Source organism: Battus philenor, unplaced genomic scaffold (assembly GCF_028537555.1).
Source record: "Battus philenor isolate CCGP_79_NKW_IND1 unplaced genomic scaffold, ilBatPhil1.0.hap1 SCAF_1, whole genome shotgun sequence".
Lineage (NCBI taxonomy): Eukaryota > Metazoa > Arthropoda > Insecta > Lepidoptera > Papilionidae > Battus > Battus philenor.
Window position 1 is genome coordinate 17,052,116 of NW_027181661.1, and position 23,769 is coordinate 17,075,884.

General features: G+C 33.6%; 1 protein-coding gene across 2 annotated transcripts in view; it reads left to right on the plus strand.

Moving 5' to 3' along the window:
* The first annotated feature begins 1,376 nt into the window (after positions 1 to 1,376).
* Positions 1,377 to 23,769, plus strand: part of grnd (grindelwald) — a 38,750-nt gene continuing 16,357 nt past the window's right edge. Inside the window, exon 1 of one of the 2 annotated variants that reach the window (XM_068777834.1) lies at positions 1,377 to 1,491. The gene's annotated coding sequence lies outside the window, so the exon portion shown is untranslated. Of the gene's footprint in view, positions 1,492 to 20,571; positions 20,641 to 23,769 lie in introns of those variants that run through there. The other variant, XM_068777842.1, reaches the window with a different exon arrangement.

Below are 23,769 nucleotides of genomic sequence, written 5' to 3' on the forward strand. Positions count from 1 at the left end.
AAGTACTTGGACTAGGAATCTTTAAAAATTATCATTTACAAAGATGAAATAATTAAAAATTAAATCAATTAAGATATATCGGAATAATAATTTAAAAATGTTCCTTAAAAAATGGGATTGTCTCAACGAAATCGCCACGTGTGGTCGGTTATGTAAGACGTCTTCAATTCGATATTTCTATGTGTGTATTACAGCTCATATCAGTTCTGAGAGGTCCGTGCGGACAATAAAAAGCTAAGTACGTATTTTGATTACGACCGTTTAAAGGTAAAGAAGGCCCTTCCAAGAAGTCATTAGGCTCTAGACATACTGATTATTATTTTGAAGACATTACGTAAATAACTAATTGTTAAAACGAGCATTGTTAGTATATTCATAATCGTGCAAAATTATGGAACTATTTGAAGATTTCTATAATCATAATGAGTTAAATCTGGGAATCGACAGCAGATTGAAAGAGTTACGTCTTAGTCCAGCTCTTCACGGGGCACGGGGGGTTCTCTGAGTAACTTCATCAGCTTAAGTTCAGGGAGGACCTCTCGTGTTTCTGTCAACCGGGCGTGGACCAGACCGTGGTCCACCTGGTAGCCCACTGTCCCGCGTTCGAAGGACTCCGGGTCAACTCCAAATGCCGATTAGCAAAATGATTGGTGAGGACTATATGGCCTCGCTAATCAACGTCGGGGAAACAAGACCAAACTTTTTAAAAATGTGCAAAACGATTGCGGAAAACTTGATAAAAATAAAAAAAAATTGTTAAAAAAGTGTAAAAATAGACAAAAAAATAAATAAGTTAATATAAAAAAATGAATATGTATAGAATATATGAAAAATGTGATATAGAATAAAAACAAAGAAAGTAATAGTTAATGTATGAGGAGAAGAAAGAATGGTATCGAATGAAAGAGAAAATGGATATGTAAGGGAAAGATAGAATAATTGTAGAAAAGTGACATTTATAAAATTTCACTTTATATACTAGACATGCGCAAATTGTTACTGTCTCGTTTGGGAATCAAAATATTAACTTTCTTAATTATAACTGCTACTAATCAAGGATATAACCAAATGCATTTTTATTTCATTCATGTTAAAAGAAACAAAGAACCAAAAAAAAAATTGTTTAAAATTTTACTAATTAAAATAAACGAGTATAGATGGCGGTTAGTTAGTAATATTTTCGTCCACGACTACGGTGTTGGTTGACTTAATCACAGGCTTTAACACAAGTGTATTTCACCGCTACGAACGCACACAGACGTAATGTACATATACGCAAAAGGCTACGCTTACGACGCGTGTATACATTCACTCACACATAGGCGATGTAACACCACAGCGATTACCTGCGCAAGAGTCGCATTCCGTCACCCACCTCTGCGCTTGGCCGTCGAACCTGCGAGATTTTGTTTAAACTTTTTTTTAAAGTTAATTTTAGAAAGTTAATGTTAAAAGTGTGTTTTGTTTACTGCAAGATGTTCACTTATTAGCGTGAGTACTAATTTTATTATTACATCTAAACATATCTTTCTTATTACTTATCTCTTACTGAATCACTATATATGTATAACGTCCGTTATACATACATATATGTTACTACATCTTTATTTTTAGAGTGAAGTTAATAAAAAATAATTACAGACATAAGCGAGGCTTTGGAATCGGTTTACGTGTCACGTGAGTGGATTTATATCTAGCAACTGTAATTTAGATAATTAAATAAAAACAAATTGGTGTTAATAAAAAATTAACAAGAGAATAAATAAGGCTTGATGACGTCTGCATTGGAATACTTTGAGAATGACTTCAACTAAGGCATATCGATTCTACATGATCCTACTGCCTCATTTAACCTACTGTTAACATATTTTACCAACACATACATTATTTATATCCGTATCTTTTAAAAAAAGTAAAAAGTAATGTGTTTTATAACTAGATTATCTAATGAGTAAACTTCGTGACACTTTGAAAGTGTTAAACGATTTACCTTGACTAGATACGGTGTCGTTTTACAAACCTAAAAGTAGTTAGCAGTGTTATTTTCTTATCTTTAATTTAACATTCTTTACACAAGTTATGTATTATTATGTGTTCAATTAAGAATAATAATTGCGATATATTTATACCATTTGCAAATATATTCATATAAAGTTATTGAGATATGAAGTTTATATGTTAATTTTGTTTAAAAAACTCGCTCCTTTAAAGCCTGTTTACTAGTTAAAATTTGCTGGATTTTCAGTAGTTACTCAACCTGGTAGTAGCAATTGAACAAGAGGTTTATCTCGCCTCTCGGAGGCTTTTTAAGTTATACCACGGTGCATTCGCTCAAGTGATCTAAGTGCTCGGTGACCTCTCAAACTTGTAATAAAGTAATATTGAAAAACAGAAGAATGGAACATCATCTCATTGATAAGTAAAGAGGAAAGCTACCGAACAATCTTGATTACTGCTAGAAAGTAGTAATTACACTAATAAAAGGATATAAAACGCAGTAGTAATTGAAAATAAAAAAATAAGAAATTAGAATTTAACAAAGTGTAAAATAAATAAAGTAAATACATAAATAAATCTAAATTGTAATATAGCTTCCGAGACGAACGGTAACGGAACGAGTAAGGTATGAAAGCTAAAGAAATGGATGGGAATGCAAAATAATGTGACGGATAAAAGAAAAACGAGAGAAATCAAGAAAGACGTAACAGTGAGAAAATTAAAAAAAGGTTGTATTTAACAGTCCGAGCCGAGGCTAAAGAGGGAGCCTTCGAGTTTTGCTATCAAAAACGAAGCCTAGGTCCTGTAACCGTAAAAAAACCTTTCTATTTGTTTATATGTAGTTTACACGCATTTTAAACAAAATGCTTATCATATGATACAAAATTCAATTCGTTTTTGTAACCGATGCTTCATTTAAAGGTTGTACTAGATTTATATTTTAATATCGAGCCTCCAGTCCTCGCTTCGCCTGCCTACACTACGCTACAGTTACAACACTATACACCTACACGAGTGTAGTCCCTCTTTGTGCGTACGTCTTCTATGTAACTAGGATGTGATTATCCTGCGGTAATTTTTTACTCTCTCTCTCTCTCTTGTGTTCGCTGGTTCAATATCGATGAAGCTGCACAAAGCCTTAGTCGGCTAACATAAAGTCCATCACAACACATAAAAAAATTTAGTTAATTTTGGCTTATTTTTTAATCTCCTTATATAGGTTACGTTATATATGATGCGTTTATTAAACGCGCGACAATGTCGCATCTTCTACGGATACTAAAGCGTGTTAGTCGCATTTGCAATGCACTACTGAATCGAACTGGCATCGTGATAGTATCGCGCTTGCATCGTGACAGTATGGCGTTTGAATTGTGGCAGTATCGCGTTTTAATTGCGGCAATATCGCGTTTTAATTGCGGCAATATCGCGTTTTAATAGCAACATAATCGCGACAGTATTGCAATTGTATCGCGACAGTGTGGCGTTGGCATCGCGAAAGTATCGCGTTTGAATCGCCACAGTATAGCGTTTCAATCGCAGAAGAATTGTGACAGCATTGCGTTTTAATAGCAACAGTATCGCGACAGTAGTGCGTTAGCATCATTATAGTATCGCGTTTGAATCGCAACAGTATCGCGTTTGAATCGCCACAGTATCGCGTTTCAATCGCAGAAGAATTGTGACAGCATTGCGTTTTAATAGCAACAGAATCGCGACAGTAGTGCGTTAGCATCATTATAGTATCGCGTTTGAATCGCAACAGTATCGCGTTTGAATCGCCACAGTATAGCGTTTCAATCGCAGAAGAATTGTTACAGTATTGCGTTTTAACAGCAACAGAATCGCGACAGTAGTGCGTTAGCATCGTGATAGTATCGCGTTTGAATCGCAACAGTATCGTGTATGAATCGCAACAGTATCGCGATTTAATTGCAACAGTATCGCGTTTTAATCGCAACAGTATTGTTTTTAATCGCCACAGTATCGCGTTTTAATAGCAACAGAATAGCGACAGTATCGCGTTTTAATAGCAACAGAATAGCGACAGTATCGCGTTTTAATAGCAACAGAATAGCGACAGTATCGCGTTTTAATAGCAACAGAATAGCGACAGTATCGCGTTTGCATCGCGACAGTAGTGCGTTAGCATCATTATAGTATCGCGTTTGAATCGCAACAGTATCGCGTTTGAATCGCTACGGTAACGCGTTTCAATCGCAGAAGAATTGTTACAGTATTGCGTTTTAACAGCAACAGAATCGCGACAGTAGTGCGTTAGCATCGTGATAGTATCGCGTTTGAATCTCAACAGTATCGTGTATGAATCGCAACAGTATTGCGTTTTAATAGCAACAGAATCGCGACAGTATCGCGTTTGCATCGCGACTGAATCTTGGATCAGTGTATATAGCGTCCGCGTCTATATCGATACGAACTCGCGACAGCGTCACAGCTTCCCTGCAAAAAGTCACTGCGGACGAAGGGCTTTATAAAGATATTTTTTTAAATCACATAACGAACACAAACTTAAATTATTACAAATTTACATATATAATGCGTTTGACCATTAATGGGTTAATATAATCCGTGTTAATTATTAAAATTGACTGCTTGAATAATCGTGTGGTTATTAACTGATTTGTAATTATGCAATGACATCGTAAGTTGCGGGTTCGATACCTGAGATATAGCTTAACCATTGTTCACGTATGATCTAATGTAATGATGTACTGTATTTAGTTATTATTAACATATTATAATAACACTTTTATATACAAGTATTTTATATACAAAGTACTCTTCAGTAATGTCTAGAATTATATGTATTGTTCTTTTATTGCCGATAGATATACACCAAGACATAGACCTCCGCCAAATACCTCCGTAATGTCTAGAATTATGATGCGATAAATTAAAAGAGAAATTCTAGATTCAGAAATTACTCATTTGAAGTGGCATTGACAATGGGTAAGGGATGCTCATGTAATAGATGGCTATAAAGTCCGAAAGGTTTCCGAGTGGTGCGTTCATTTAGGTAGACTAGGCGCGGTAAAGCCTTCTAGGTAGACGACACCATAGGGAAATCGCTGAATGTGGGCAGCCGGTGATAGAGGCGATTTTTAAGGGAGGCATATACCTTTCAGTGAGCGTCTATAGGTTTAATTGCAGATTAGGTTTTACTGACTTAAAGACATTTGGCAGTGAACACCGATAAAGAAAACAATTCAGTTTATTGTAGATGTGGCGTTTTGAATCCACATGAATCTATTTAAAGATATATATACATTAAAGTTGAGCTCAAAATGATACTAGATTCTTCCAATAGATTCTTTCATTCTTCTTCAATGATTCAAAATTTTATGTCGCAGTATAATTGTACAGATGATTTATGTCATATACGAATACATTATAGTTGAGCTCAAAATGATACTAGATTCTTCCAATAGATTCTTTCATTCTTCCTCAACGATTCTCGAATGATTCAAAGTTTTATGTCGCAGTATAATTGTACAGATGATTTATGTCATATACGAATACATTATAGTTGAGCTCAAAATGATACTAGATTCTTCCAATAGATTCTTTCATTCTTCCTCAATGATTCTCGAATGATTCAAAGTTTTATGTCGCAGTATAATTGTACAGATGATTTATGTCATATACGAATACATTATAGTTGAGCTCAAAATGATACTAGATTCTTCTAGTAGATTCTTTCATTCTTCCTCAATGATTCAAAATTTTATGTCGCAGTATAATTGTACAGATGATTTATGTCATATACGAATACATTATAGTTGAGCTCAAAATGATACTAGATTCTTCCAATAGATTCTTTCATTCTTCCTCAATGATTCTCGAATGATTCAAAGTTTTATGTCGCAGTATAATTGTACAGATGATTTATGTCATATACGAATACATTATAGTTGAGCTCAAAATGATACTAGATTCTTCTAGTAGATTCTTTCATTCTTCCTCAATGATTCTCGAATGATTCAAAGTTTTATGTCGCAGTATAATTGCACAGATGATTTATGAGCATAGACAATCTCATAAAATCCGTTCGCCTTTTGAAGATTTGCGATCGTCTTTGTACTGGAGGTCAATGATTGTTTATAAATATATGCATATGGTTGGAATGGATTAAATAAAAAAAAGTACAATATTACTGTACTGTATTTTAAGACATTAACAAGACGATCTTTTAGAAATGTGCTAAAACATGGAGAGCAATTTTAGCATATTTTGAGGTTAATTTATAAAGTTTATATAAATACATTTGACTCAATACATATAAATAGTAACAGTTTTTTGCTAGAGTTAGACTACAAATTTATATCTATAAATTAAGATGATATTGTTATTCAATAAAGTTATTTCTTTGTCGGCAATTTGTTTATGCGTTTAAAATATATTTAAAACCAAAGTAAAATAAACCTAATACAAATTAAAGATATTATTAACTTAGTGGAAGTCATTTCATTTCAAAAATCTGTATTTATTTTGGGTTTTTATATATAGGTTGTTTAGATCATCGGACAACTTGAAATTGACAATGCTCTCATTGTACTATGTTAATGGAGAAATATTTTACAATTAGATGCGCTAAATCGCTGTTAGCATTTAAAAAATGGTAAAAGTGCACTTCCTTCGTCTCTTAAACCGGATATTATCTATATCTACAACGTGCATAATGTTAAATAATAAATACATATTACAGTTGTCTGTAAAAAAAAGGATTGCCTTATGTTTTGAGAGCAGTATATTGTTTCCGCGACGAGTTTCCGTGCGAGTTGTCTGTTATCATAAACAGTGCCTTTATCAAAGGCACGTGGGAACTGCGGTGAAGCGGACAGGTGAGCGCCGGCGGGCGTTTTCAACCGGCTCGTAATATCCGGACCCGGGCACTGTCCTACCCAATTATATCCGGGTTCCATCCACTGCGATCCTACAATTTGTGTATACCGTTGCATCTCTATTGGGGAATTTGGCAACAAATTTCTTACTCGAAATTATTTACACAGGTTGATTGGTTATATATGTATGTATCGATATCTAATATACAAAATTCTTGTGTCACGGTGTTCGAACTTGAACTCCTCTGAAACGGCTTGACTGATTTTTACAAAATTTAATGTCTGAGAATCGGCTACTATCTATTTTCTATACCCCTACGTGATAAAGGTTGTTCACACTTAAAAATATTTTTTTTTATTTTTTTATCGAAATTTTTTGTTTTTACTTTTTTATGATACAGCATACAAGAATATACACAACCATAAATTTTCACCCCTCTACGATCAACCCTTATTTTTTATTTGTAAATTAAAATATCAATTTTTTTTGCAAAACAACGTTAGCGGGATCAGCTAGTAGTAATATATGCATTCGCATGTACTTACACCCTAAAATGCCCTCTCCTTCATGTCTCTCATCTCCATCCAAAGATTGTCGTTCAGAGATTGCCTTGAACGATAAGACCGCCTATTACACCGTACGCATTGTTTTTTTCCCCTCCATTTATTGCTTATGGTGTACAAGAAAGTGTTAATAAATAATAAATACTTATTAAGAATTCGAAATATGTTATATTAGTTACTTTCCCATTCTAATGCGACAAGCTCATTACTTCTGTCATTACAAAGTCTGCAAGGATAGATATAAATACAGCGGACAGTTTATTTGAATGCTTAACTTAAACAAGAGATAGCATGTATTTCTTAGAATTTGTTTCGGCGTATAAGTTGTCTGAAAAGTGGTGTAAACATTCGTCTTGTTCTAAGAAAACTACTGTGCAAGTTCAGGTACTTCTGAGATTGTTACTAAGTTTCACAAACATGTAAATTAAATATAGCGTTTCATATGTTTTTTTTTTTAAAGAAATCTCTCATCTCGTATATTAAAGTAAATTTTAATGTGTTAATATGTAGTAAATTGCATTTTTTAAATGATTTTTTTAGTATATTATAATTACGTTATTTATTTATGAAGTCATTGATTTTGGTATAGGTTTTTGACAATAATTTAGCTATTTGTACACCCTTTGAAAGTTTTTACACGTCTAACTGATCATCCTGTAAATTTAATATATATCTTATTTTAATTATTGTCTTGACCATTGAAATAAGGTATATTAACGTAATATTTGTTTAGTTTTCAAGAAACATTCAAATATCATTGCGATATTTAGTGTTTTTTTATAAAAAGGTTTCGTAAACTAATGAATTTGTTTAAAATTAGAACACATATGACATTGAAGTAGTGTTGCAACATGACTTATACTTAGTATGTGACTTATCTAATGCCATATGTGTAGAGACGAATGTGTTGAGTGCCATTTGCCTATGCAGCGATAATCCCATCACTTTCGAATCCACTACCATTTATTCTCATTTCGAACTCACGTCGAACGAAATTTTAATTAAAAAAATCTTTGAACTAATATTTAATCTAAGTTAAACATTAGTTTAATGTAGCAAAAAAATTCTCAAACAATGTTTTATTAATAATATTCAATACATCCTTAATCCAAGAAAAAACAAGGAAACTTTTAACAATTGTAACAAAGTTTTGAGACTATACCTTTAGTAGTGTATCACGTGGTATCGGAAAATGTTTCCATGTAATCGTATTAGCAATTGATATACTTCTGAAACATGTTATTTACTAACTAATAATCCCATCTCTTGCTGTGTGCATATCAAATAGAGTTAGAGCTGAGATTTGCGATCGGTTCGATTCCTGCGATGCAATCTTACATTAATCCTCTTTATGAATTAGTAATAACACAGTCCTCTGCGTAACGTAATACCATAAAGCGATCTCCGACAGATATCTTTGGGGCTTGGATAGGCCTGTGCCTTGCAGTGGGCATATATATTTTAACCGCCATGACATGCCCTGATTTAGCGACTAGATGTAGTGAAAGTACAGAGGTTCATTTAAGGTAGCTCCGATCTCCAGCAAATTACAGGAAAATAGATTGCGATGGTATGGCCACATTCAACGAAAATCAGACGACCGCGTGGTAAAAACTGCCTTAAGCCTCCCAGAATTCCCAAGAGGGAGAGGGCGTCCAAAAGCTACGTGGTAGTCCAATATTGGAAAGGAACTGGAAACCCTTCAACTTGATGCAGAGACAACCCAGGATAGGGTAACCTGGCGCAAATTGATAAGGAGATCCGACCCCAAATGAAAAGGGAAGGAAGAAGAAGAAGAGATGGAGTGAAAGTACCCCCGGTGTAACTACCAATGTTTATAACACACACACGAAAAATATTAAAAGTGGAGCAAGCTGGTCTGAATAGAAAATTTATCAGGGAAAGCTGCGGCTAGATCCCCTCCCCCCGCGAAGTAATGTCTAACTTCCATCACGTGTGGAACAGGGATACCGAAGAGAGAGGATTGCTTTTAGTCGGTATTGACGCCTAGATCGAGTCCCAAATACGAGGCACCACCGTCAGGCCCTATGATACGTAAATGTATTTTTAAACCTCACACACACACACATATATATATATATATATATATACATATGCAACTAAAATCAAATTTTAGGTCACCTCAATGCTTTTACTGGTACATTGATAAATCCAGTACCGTCCGCCGTATTGAGTCTGTGTGAGAACAAACCCATTTCCAATAGTTGCGTATTGAATTCTCGTCTATATTGAACAATTTGTTATCGCAAACAATGTCTAGGTGCAGGCAAGAGGATTTTGGTGAAGCGAATTGAAGACAGCTACACACCGCAACAATCCAAACGTAAACTACGATGTGAAATAATATGATATTACGTGGTATGGAACGCAGAGGCTTCCCTCATAGAACGTAACAATGACCTGCCGCGTTCAACGACTTTCTAGGGCATTTACCATGTCGTCAGTTCATCTATTGAAGGGTCTACCGAACAGCGACGGTGACGAAGCTAAACTCCAGAAATTCTTAAATTGTAGCAGTTTTGACCACTACACGTATAGATACATATCTTCTGCAGTTTCAATCATCCTGTATACTACAGGGTGATTTCAAAAGAGGCAGGTCTTCAAACAAACCTTGCATCACATGGCTCTGGTCCAATATGAAAATCAAAGCGGTATATATATAGGAGCGGAAACAACATAGTTTTAATTATATATAAAGGCACTATAAAAATAAGAATATATATAAGTATAATATATAATTAATTAAAAGTCGGATTTATTAAAAGAGAGAGCACTCAAAATAACTACAATTAAACTAAATCACTAATTATTTTTTTTATTATAAACGTAAATAAAATTTATATATGTATGTATATTTTATACACATGTCGCAGCTCTGTAATTTCGGCTGGCGTCAACAGATGGCGCTAGTTGCTTCAAAAACTTACAAAAGCGGCATCGCGGTTAAGAATCGACATTAATACAGAAGATTACAATGACACGACATACAGTAATAGTAATGATGGGATGGGTTTAATAAGAAAACACTTCTTATATATATAAAAAGTCTTGAACACTGTAAAGATGGTGAATTAGAGGTTAAACACCCGTTCTTAGAGTACCGCGAACAGCGTGGGCGAACCGAGTTTGGATCCGGATGCATCCTTAGCTCGCCTGTGGTCCACGCTGCTGACCCAAGCCGCATACACAACATCAACACTATACAGCTCTACTCAGGTAGTGTGCTTTAACTGGAATGCGTCTGTCCAACTTCTGTTTTATTTTTAAGTTCAAGAACCCTTTCCTCCAGGCTAACTAGCATCAACTCCAAGCAAGCAAGAATAATCTTGCTTGGTTGCAGTTGATTCTGATGAAGAGCGTGCAGTTCTATGCGGACTGATATCACAGTAACAATGTAGGAAGTGCCAGACAAACTAACGAGTCGAAGTTTCGCCGTCTCGGATGTACTGTACAGTTTCGAGATGTTTTTGCTGTTAGCCCTAAGGCTTTTAAAGCTTCATCGGGAATAAGTTCACGGAATGGAAAAGTCCGTGAACTATACTATGAACTGAAGCATTCGTTTCCTAACCTACATAAGACATCGTGATGGAGGATGAGGTATTTAAAATGAGGCTTACCTGGTCCAGTCTGTGTTGCTGTTTGTGTAATATGTGTGGAGTGAGGAATCTAAGAAAGGAACACAATTTAGAACAAAATCGAAATTGAAACTATAAAAAAACAGAAGTTAACAGAGGCAAATCTTTTGTCACATATCTCTAAAAGCGATAAATGATTATAAAATACATTCACGTAAAATTCACATAGATACAAAATATATTTTTTTTGATAATGTCGCCAAATTTTTTTATTTTATTTTGGCAACATTATCAAAACTTTGCATTTCATTTTAATATAGAAACAATAGACTTAGGGTTGTATAATTTTAAACCATTGTATATAGGTGTGAGTGCATATACTTACAAACACTTTTACATACATATGTAATACTTTGTACTTGTAATATTTTACATATATACCATATTAGACACTGGCTATTTTGGTATGCTCTGCTATGTTAAATGAAACATATAATATCGTAATTATTTGACTATTTTAACGACATATTAATTCGATTAAGGAGGTATAATATTTATTTTAATTTAATGTTAATTTATAATCTTTCAGATCCAAATTTAATAATGTTTATGTGGTTTAATTTTGTTTCCCACTACTTTTAATTTTAGATATAATTAATTTAAATGTTATTTTGTTGTTTTTTAAAATATTCAATATACTTTTTAAAAGATTGACAAAAATAGATGAATTTATCAATTATTATTAACACAGATTTGATTTTAAATTTTTTTAAACAATTTATTATTTTACACTGACAGAAGTTTATTTACATATATTTATTTTAGTTATAATTAGATATTTGTTATATATAAATAATTATTTTACATAATTATATATAAATAAGTATTTTTTATGTTTAATCTGTGTTATGTAATACAGATTACGTATCTAATTAAAGTAGGTTTCCACCAATTATTATGATATGATATTCATCAATTTTGTTAAGCCGATTTGTATTCTCGCAAAACATCAAGTATTTTGTTGCCCTCTTAAAAAAATCTTCAAATGTTGACTTCGAGTGCTTTTCCCTATCAATTTAATTTGAAATCTAAAGATTACCTTGTTTATTATTCCTATCTATTATTTTCATTAAAAAAATCCATGGACAATATTTATTTTTGTTATATTTCGTTTATTAAATATTACGTTTTCAATTACACGCATTGTTTTTATTTTTTCATATTAAAATAAAACAAAACTTTACTATTCTTCTGTGATAGTAAATGAAATGCTATAGGTAGCTACCACAACCGTTCGTAAAGCCATCCGCTCTCTGTCTTTTTTGTACTGTATGTAAATATTATTACTGTCATTAAATAAATCAAGTGTAGTGTAATAATTAAAAAAATCAACGTCGACACAAGGATAATGCGTTTAGAGTCCATGACAGCGTTCCACAGTCGTCGACAGAGTCCTGATGCGCATACAAATGATGACAGACAATATATGCTGTAATCATCTATTATAATACGGCGGAGTTGGAACTTCATCCCGGTCTTCGTTAGAGGCTTAAAAACACCGTGTATTTAAAAAGCTTTCTTATCTATCTTTTCGCTGCGCCAACATAAAGTATGCAATTACTGGATTCGAAATTATTTACCAATCTATTATTTATTTATTTCTTCATAATCAATTTCACAGAGTACACTTTTATAGAGAATTCATTTTTTTATATGTCTCGATATCTATAACTTTGGTGTTTGAATGTGCTATAGATTTGTGATTATAATTATTTAAATGTTTCTACTAGTTATGTATGGTTATAATATTAGAAATTTTAGTTATATTACTTTCAGTTTCGGACATAGAGCTCATACATTTTCAATATCGGTTGCAAAAGGCCTGCATCGGACCTCTTTCCCCCATTTTCTTTTCATGGCATGTATATACATCCTCCTACTTTCACTATCACTCTTTCATTCTTTATATTTTCTATCATTCATCATACATTCAACATACAGCATTCACACTCATTACATTTACCTATCGCCTCCCATCTCTCTCCACACTTCACGTTCCACGGTTTTATTTTGCCTAATTCCGTCATCCACCACCCTGCAATAAAAAACAAAAGTGTGACGGTTCCCCTCTTCTTCCAAGAAGGAACTTACCCGTTTACATTTCGCAACCCACTCAAAGCCTTCCATATCGCGGACAGCATGTAATTGCGTGCAACACGGTATCGTCCACCGCTGGGTCACAGATGGACAAGGTACTCCATTTGAGCTTAAACCTGACCAGGTACTCTAAGAATCCCCTGTGCCCCGTGAACATTTAAGCCAGATACGAGTCCAGTTCTATTGTGCGCAGTACACGGTATGCCATCTCGGCGTCCGTGAAGAACTTCCTCGTTGTCGAATCCAACCTCTTTATATCACTTCAACGAACTTGTCTTGACTTCTCTTCGTTTGCTTGACTTCGCCTAGTTTTGCCGGTCTCAACTCCATAAGCCTAATATCCCAGCGGTCACATATGCTATGCACCACATGGCCTGGTCACTACCAATTTAACTTTAACCAATTTTTTAACTTTATTTTTTTAATTTTTAACTTAACTTTTACCAATTTAAACACCAATCCAGTTGGAACTATAAGCTTAGAAAGGCACGAAGTGAGAGAATATGTTCAAATGTCATAAGTCAATCATACATTCTATATAGGTTGGATGTCTTAAGCAACTAGAAACATTAAGTAAGAATTAATATGCATTTAACAAGATATTGCATTAGAAGTACGTGCAGTGTATATTTTTTTCCAACACCTTGAACAGGCAGACGACAGGCAAGTTTCATTTCACTAATGTCATTCAATCCAATCTCAATCCGCATTAAATTGTACTCAAATATAAATAAACACATGTAGTATAAATAGAAATGATTTGTCATATATATTGCTAATCTTAAGATTCGTTAAAGCTTTCAATCTATTCCGCTAATATTTACAACATTTTTTAAGGTCCTAGGAAGGCATTAGCGGACGGAAAAAAAATAATAGTTGCGAGAAAAAAAGTGCATACAACATTTTTCGTTTCCCATACACTAAATAAAATACGCATTACTAGCTGTCAAAAATTTGACGTCAAACGAAATAGTCAAAAGCAGGCTCTTAACAATATAATAAAAACAAAAAGTACCGTCTAAAATACAGATTCAAAATGAAAATACAATAACATTTTTAACAGTTTATTTGCATGGATAAAACGTTACAACATTATTATAATTAAAAAAAACTACTAATTATTAACAATAATATAAAGTATATAATAATGTTAAGTAAATAAATATTAAGACCAATATCATAAAAACGTTTTTTTCTTTTTTTTATTAATAGTTTATTTACCAATAAATATGTAGGAAATAAAATTGCCCACAGTTTCTGATTGCAAAAAATATGTCGCAGCTTATATGTAATAAAATATAGTATATCAAATTAAAACTGGCAGTAGCATAGTGGTAAATGATTGTAACATCCGTTGTCATAGGTTCAAACATATATAAAACATAAATGTACATTTCTATGTACAAAGCATTTATACTTATAATAAATACAGTATAATGCATAATTATAAATACAACAGTAAATAGAAACATCAATTTGACGCGGTTTGGACTTGACTATGAAAAAAAAAACTACAAAACTGAATAAAAGCAACTGAGTAAAGTATTTTAAATATTTACACCAATAGTAATTCATAGTATGTTTAACTATAAACAATATAGTTTACAATTCTAAGAATATGCGAATTATTTTACGAAAAATATTTATACGTATTCAGCACATAGAAAATATGAGAAATATCTATGTGAAATTTTAATAGATGCCCATACCTGGCATGGTCTATCCCCAAAGATCGATGATTGGTCTTATACTGCCCGCATCGAGCGATTTGCTGTGTCGAATGAATACATGATGCAGAAGATACAAAACGAGCTGGTGCAAGAAAATTGAACTGCGGCTTCTTCTCAAGGTCACCACGATTACCAGTCTTGCAATGTCTCGTGACTCGTGAACCTTTCAACCCCTGCGGCCATCAGTTGCACGACCGATGAACCTCGCCCAATAGAAACAAATTAATAATAGGAAAAATAGAATAAGAAAAGTGTATTAATGTATTAAGAAAGCACAACCCAAAGAAAACTGTGATAAAAAAAGAATATTTAAATAATAAAATAAAGAATAAAAAAATAATGTACCTAGCCACCTAAGAGTAATAAGATGATGGAAGGAAGGCGATGAAAGCATGAAGGAATGAAAGAACAAAATGAAAGATTTTGTGATGAAAATAAAGTAAGAATAAAAGAAATTGGGAAGTATGACAGTGAGTTAATGAAGATGAAAAATCTGAAAAACTTATTTGTAAACATAGACCCTGATCCCAATTAATTAGGGGTACGAGAGGCCTCCAATAGCAGAGGCCATAAAAAAAGATGTGCCTCTCCCGATACCACTTTACACGAGCAATTCTTGGAGTTACATTGGTGATGGTCATCTGCAGTTCCGTTACTCTTTTGGTAACTTTGACCCTTATTATGAGGCCAATCCAAAACGACCACGTCACGGATCGAACTCGAAGATTTGTTCTAAAATTATAGTATGCGGCATTTAATATGGCACATGGAATAGAAATGTGAGACCTTCAGAATTGTTATATTTATCGTACAGTCGTTTCAGTGCATAGAAGTCTACTGCATGGCATAGGTCTCTTTCTAAGATACCTATGGGGGGATGGGATACTATGCTAGATCTGAACCACTGCATCTGCTACACTCCACACAAGTCACCTGGTTATACACAATAAAACCAAACCACCCATCATGCCACAACACCCGTTTATAGTGAGCGGCCGCCCGCTGACTAATCGCGAACAGCGTGGGCGAACCGTGGTTGGATCCGGATTCCTTCATGGCTCGCCTGTGGTCCACGCTGCCGTCCCAAGCCGGAAACACACTCCAGCAACACACCCCGTCAAAGCTCTACCGAAAAGAGCCTTAGCAACGTTCGAACGTCACCGTGCAACTGGTAGGCGCCCTACCAGCTTTAACTTCCTAGTTTGTAAGTTTTTTAGTTCACGAACTCTTCCGCTCCGTGAACTTAGGTCAGATGAATCTGCAAAAGCCTTAGAGCTAACAGCACCTACTTCTACCGAGAAAATGAAAATATTGTTCTTGAATAGAACATAATAGATTTTCCGGCGATATAACTTTAAAATTTAAATACAATACATTTTATTTGACGTTATTTAAACGTAAGTAAGAAAAGGACCAATATTTAGCCACTTTCGCACATGCAGTGGTAGTCGTGCAACAAAGTGCACCGCCCGCCAGCCCGCTGATAAATGCGTATGCGGCAAAAACACGTGTTTCACCCCTCCACGGGACATCTTTAGGAGTTATGTTAAACCTATTAGTGCCAAACACAGAGGCTCACAGAGCTATTTAAACCTACTTACACTATTACGTCGTTATTTTGTTAAAGTACACTAAACAGAAATCCGACGTAAGATATGACAACCTGAGTAGTATTAAATTTTAAAATGAATCACGTTTCGTTCCAGTGGTTATAAGTATTATATCTGTATATTTCCTTTGCTTTAAGTTCCGACGTTCTTAATGGAACAAGGTGAGCGCTTGATATCCGTTGCCTGGTAACCGCAGTGAAAACTCCCCTGCGAGTCGCGTATCATGTTCCATATAGTAAACATGTGTAAGACTTGCAAGATGTTTAAACCTATGTTTCCACCCTGAATAATTGTTTGTGGTGTTCCGAGCGATTATAAACTCTAAAGTTCTGGCTTCGTATCTTCAATTAAGGTAAATTCTTATACATTCACACCTGTCTCTACTTCCATTTGCGATCGATAAATAATGCTACACAAATAAAAGCATTTTTTTACAATTATATCTGAAGTTTAAAATGATAAATAGTTAAAAATATTACTTAATATCATTTTCAACTTTTGATTCATTGGTTACAAACAAAAAAAAAATCAGATGAGTTCATTTAGATACAGAATACATTCATATTGATCTACGTTATAATGGCGCCTTTTTAAATTCTGTTTTATTAAAGTTTATGTTTAATAAACTGTTTAATTGCCTTACATATCAGTCATTACAAGAGCATTTATAGTAAAGACATACATAGTTGTCAATAAAGAAATCATTAGTTTTATAGAAGCATTTTAGTTACAATTATATATATTTTCATATTTTTAATATAGATGTTTTATCTAATAACTATTTATCTAAGTTGATTTTCATGAATGAAATTGTAAATATTGCTGCATTGGACGGGAAAAGTTAGATTATATTTTATAAATAAATAAATATAAAGATATCTCCAATAAGAGAAATAGTACTTTTGACTTTTTATACCCCTGACAAGTGGTTACACACTGGTACAATCACATTCTCTCAGTGATCTATAGAGAGATAGGCAATGACAATAATAGACAATAATAGATCGAATAATGGAGAGATTAGTAAGCGTATTGATACGTTGGTAATTCCTAAAGTGCAGTTCATTTACCCACCTTCAGTCATTGCAAGTCACTTGAAGTAAACAGCTTCAGACGTATACTGTTGAAATTCTACGGAACTGCGATTTAACTTTTAAATATATTGTCATTATTAAATTTAAAAATCTCTGAAATCAATATAACAGATAGATACAATGATTTTTTATCAATTGTTAATATAGAAATCGGACGCTTGCGAAATAAAGTATATATTTAAATTTAGAATATGTACTTTGCATTATTAACACGATACTAATACAATTTAAATATTATATTAAATTTAGTATAGATATATAAATATTTAATAAGCATTATAAATATAAATGAGAAATCAAAGGAAGTTATTTTTTATGAATAAATCTTGGATCATCGATTCCGGGGTTTTCCTTAGTGTGATTCATAACTGAATAATCAATAGATTATAAAAAATATGGCGGATCACACTCTGTTAAGTCTTGGATGCAGGATTGAAGAGCTGCTTTCATCACTATAATAGTAGTCTCCTTGAGTTGCAATGCTAAACTGTGTTAGTCCTTGCTGATGTTTTCTCCTGAGGGTCCTAGAATCTGGTCATTCAACAAAGCGTCTCCCAATTCTTAAGATTTTATCTTACCTATATGACATTTTAGGATAAGTACCCAATAATTCCTGCCACCTCGCACCGGTGGAATCTACAAATGCCAATTGGGTTAGATTATAGTTTGATATTTTTAATTTATTAAAGTATTAATTTTTAATTTATCTTTTAATATCTTAAGGTATCACACCAATATCTTTTGGACGAAACATATGCCTTCCTACAGGCTGAAACCACGTCGAATTATATAAAAATCAATTAGATCTTAAATATTTTAGTAGATGTAAAATATTTACAACTAAAGAACACGTAAATGTAATACGCGATACTCTGTAACAACGTTTGTCACGATTTATTGCCTCGCGCGTATGACTCATCGTATTATTATGCGAAGAGAGCCGATGGTAGCCTTAAAATTTATATAAGCGTTTCCTTTATTCTCATGTTGCGCTTTAAATAACCTTTTTACACTGTAAAGTGGCAGGTTATATTGTTTAATTAAGGTATCCGTGTAACGGATTTTAAAAAGCCTATTGTGTTAATTTCTTTTCAGTCGATGGACTCTTTTGAAGGCATAGACTTGCCCCTAATATGACCAAGACGGTTATCATTTCCGCGAGTGTCATGTCCCCCCTGTCACTTCAACCACAATATATTAGCAACTTTCGTGAAAAAAAGTAACAATAAGAAACGAAAGTTTGTTATGGAATCCATACGCAGATTAAAACATGTTATTATCAGTTTATTTTATACCACGATACGTAATTATACAAATAATAAAATATGAAGTGAATTAAATTGAATAATAAATGAAGTAAGAAAAATGAAATCTGGCTGTAAAAGCCTTACGACTATAAAGACGGTGATAAAGTATTTAAAAAAAGGTATAATAAGATAGATAAATAGATAAGATATATATAAGGGGCATATTGCCTAGCCTAAAATCTATTTTAAGATATCTACAGTTTTAAGTATTGGGAGGCACTCCGTGAAGTGATTGGTCTCCATGATCCTCACGAAAGGACCACATCATGGACTATATACATATATATATTCTAGAACCTACCACATATATATATATATATATATATATATATATATATATATATATATATATATATATATATATATAGGTAGGTTCGAGAATTGGCTGTAAACAATGTTTTTTTATTTCTGATTTTATTCGATTTTGTATTTAAAAATACGTACAATCTTAAATTTTCTTTATTTTTAAATAGTGATATTAGTAATTCAACAATTATCTACTCTTGGCGGTCGATAACTGATCATTTACCCTTGATTTTTTATATATGTATCATAAATAAAAAGATAAGTAATTTGAATATACGAGATAATAATAAAAACAGGTATAAGGTAAGTGAAATTTGTTAGTAAAAAAAGAGTCGTCATATTGTTCATTGGTTCGTCCAATGCGCTTATTGTTTCGTTGGCGCCAATTTTTTTTCAAACATGGCCGCCAAGTTTGAATAGAGAACGCCGGCGGAATATTTGAAACACCTGCCGAGCTGCGTATGACTCATAGCAGCGCGGTGTAGTGAAATTGTTACTTCTATTACGACCGTTATCGCATTAAAATATTTATGATTTATTATACGACGTTATAGTTGTTTAAAACAATCAAATCAATAACATTTTCATTGAATATCAAATGTAATATTTGTTCAATGAAATTAGAAAATATATTAGAAAAGAAACGTACGCTATGAAATAGCATTTCTAAATTACATCAGTTAAATAAATATCACGTTTTGTACTACGATCGCTGAAAGAAACAATATTAGATTTATTTCAAAAGTGAAATACCACGATATTACGGTTGATTGCGTTTGCACCGTAGGTTGCTGGGTCGTTATTTGCTATAGACAGGTTAAAACCATAAAATGCAATCAATGTAGTACGCAGGCGACGTTGCAGCCAGCCTGCGCTTGTGAGATATTTCTTGTAACCCGCGCCTGAGATGACGAAGTATGCCGACTTGTGGAGTTTACATTTAATGTTTGGTAGAAGAGAACTATGCGAGGGTGCGGAACTCGCTAAGTTAGCTAACTAGATTAACAAAGTTAAAAACATCGCTGTTCCCGGGTTAATATACTGCTTTGCTCCCGGGCACTATAGAATTCCGTGGTTGGCCCATCTGTTATGTATTTTAAACCATTTCAAATATTCGAATTTTAATTTAATTTGTATCATTACGTTTAGATTTATATATTTGAATTAATAAATAGCTCATTTGTCAACAACCTTAAAAGTTACATATATTTCTAATCACTATATATACATTTTTTTAATTTAATTAAAAATGTTAACTAGTAAGAATTATAAAATCTATTATTGTATATACAAGATGAATATTATATATTTATAGGTGTGAACTTTGAAGAGGTTAGACAAATAGTATTTTTTTCTATTGGAACGCAACGGGCCAATACCTTCTTGGCGATATAAAATCTACAGGGACATATGGTAAACGATAATTAATCTTAATAATTAATTAACAATGCGATGTTATTTTAGAGACCATTGATTTTCGATTAGGAGATACATTGATCCCTTTATATTTACATTTATAAATATAAGTTGTCTAGTAGAGATCGTTTGAAGCGATAAGACCGATTGTTTATTAATTATAGATATTATCTATAGTGTACAAAAGTGTAAACATACACAAACATAGATATATGTATATATATATATATATATATACATATATATATATATATATATATATATATATATATATATACATATGTTTGTGTGTGTGTCTGTTCGTGGTCACCACTCATTCTATTCACGTACATTGATGTAAAAATATACTTATGACATTAAGAATAACTCATTTTAATGATAGTTACGAAAAAGGTTGCGAGCCACTGGCTTTAATCTCTGAAGGTATCCCGGTGTTGTAGGAAACATTTTTTACAGACCCCCTCTGGGGTTGGGGGATGAAAAATGTCCTCACGTTGTTAATATGTACTTCGATTTCCGGTCGAATTGCTATTTTAGTATGCCAGAAGCTGAGTGTACCATTTGCCGGGCTGTCCATCTTTTTGTTTTCCGTTAATTCACCTCGTACGTTTAATTATATCGAGCACCATACAATAGGTCGTTGATTTATCGACTCTTTTCACATTTCTCACAACATGACATTCGCTTTACTGCATTTTAAATGTTTTATTTTGTTTTAAAGTAAAATCCTTTGTACATAATAATGTACTCTCTGGAGACATCTTCGTCGACTGGCTTTAATGTAATTAATTATTACATTAGAAAACCGCGTTCATATTGACCACTTGTACGTGTATATTTTCGTCTAGCCGTAGGCCTCCTTCCATAATTTCCAACGGTACCAGATGGAAGTGACCTGCTTTCAGTATCTTCTGCCCACTTTAATGAGCTATCTACTGTCTCGTTCATCCACCATGTGGGTGGACCTATGCTGTACTGGCTGTTTTCTGGTCTTCACTCCAAAGCCAGGGTTCAGTGGCTATCAGTTCTGCGTCCGATATGACTTGATCACTTCTATTTACAATTATATTCGTGGTATCATTTGTTATTAGGCCTGTTTCACACTGAGCATCTATCGTCTGAAAAGAAAAAGAAATAGAAGAATATAGTTTTAATTTGTAATCGTTATGATAGTATGAGTCATTTAAAGAGCGTTTCCGGTAACCCTGGGTAACAGTTAAAACATTTTTTAAAATGCTTCATATAATTCAACTTCGTTGAAGTACACTCAATTATTTCTCACGGCCTTTCTTCGTGTTGTTTCATAAATATTGAATTCAATCGATTTTGAAATTCTCCACACATCGCGAAACGTGGCTGTCTTGATTTTATTGACGAAGGCTCTCTTGGTATTATTGGACATATATATTGAAGAAGGTAACATATTCTTTGTTTTTACTTCCATTTTTATTTTATTTCTGATATTTACTTTTTCCCTTTTTTAACCTCTGTACTTCTGTGGTTAAGTGGTAGAAAATGTCTTCGGCATTATTGGGGTAGTAATGGAAATCCAGGTACTATCCTCTGGGGTCCTCTTGAATCGGAAAGATTATGCTATCTCTTGCTCCACTCCATTTTTATTTGTCCCCTTCTGGTAATACCGGAATATGTAGCGGCCTACGGTCGAGGCTTCCGCAGAAGCCTTCAAATTTTGCTACCTATAAAACAGGTCCATGTTAAACTCTATCAGCGCTCTACCACCTTGAGCTTCTAGAATCTGCAACAAATGCTAAGGTAGAAATGGTAACGCGACCAAAAAGAAATGCTTTAATTATATGATTCATGGGTTTATTTATATCATCTTGCTTTAATGTTAAAACAGTTTTCAAATATAGTAACTTTTCAGCTGATAGATGCTCATTGCAAGGCATAGGTCTTACTTAAAGATCGCTACGATAACACGCTGCGCTGCTCACATCTAGCGACTAACTATATCGACGGTCCAACAGTGGGGCGCCTACCCACGCCGCGTCTACCGGCTTGTGGTCTGCTCGTTGCACTTGACTTTAGACGAGCAATTCTTGGAGCTACGTCGGTGATCTAGGTTCTTCTGCGGATCACCTAATTTCTGCTACGGTCTCGCAGAAACTCAGAGCATAGCCTTCTGTATTTCTCGCTGCGTGATTTTCTTATTAGGCCCGTAAGCAAAGCAACAGTCGTCTTCAAAAATTGTGGTATTTTACCGAATGTTCTCTTTCTTGAAGTTGGACTTTACCGATATGTACGGTGTGTCGCAAGTATATACAATCGTCTACAACTCCAAGCGTAGCACCTGCAATTTCTTGAGTATGCACAATATGGACATTCGACATCACATACGTTTTATCCATGTTTAATTTAAGGCATACTTCTCCGGGGGCTCTACTGAGATCGAGGATTGAACCCAGGTCTTCTATGGTTTCAGCCATTATGACTTTATCATCGGCAAATCAAATGAGTGATTGAAGCATTGATGTGTAGGAAATCGATGTGTCGTTGGGAGACTTTAATAATTACATGTTTCTAATGTATTCGTTCCTTCAACTTATCATGATGGGAAAGGTCGCTGGTAAAAGGATGGTTGGTAGGACAAAGAAGTCGTGGCTTCGTAACATTAGAGAGTGCACCGGAATCGCCAGCGCTGCTGAGCTATTACGCAGAACCAAAAATAAGGAAAAGAGCAGGAAGCTGATAGCCAACCTCCACTAGTTGGAGAGGCACTTCAAGAAGAAGAAGAATGTATTTGTTAAGTTAAAAAAGAATAATATAATAATTCGAATTCAATTTAATGCTAATATATAAAATCTTTTGCGTGTTTACATTTTATATTCCTAGGAATAGTGTTTTTTTTTAATTTACCTTATTCCCATTATAATAGATTTTTTTTTATTTTTGCTTTTAGTGCCAACCTTCCTCGTACGGTAACGGAAACCTAAAAAGAATAAATATTTATTTATTGTTCGAGCGATTTTCAAGTTTGAGGTTGACTAACATTTGAAATTCATTTATATTTATGTATAATTGTGAAATAAATTCAAGATGAGAAGATACAAATGCCAAAATCGATCAATAGAGTTATTTCGTCGTAAACATTTTTATTTCATTTAT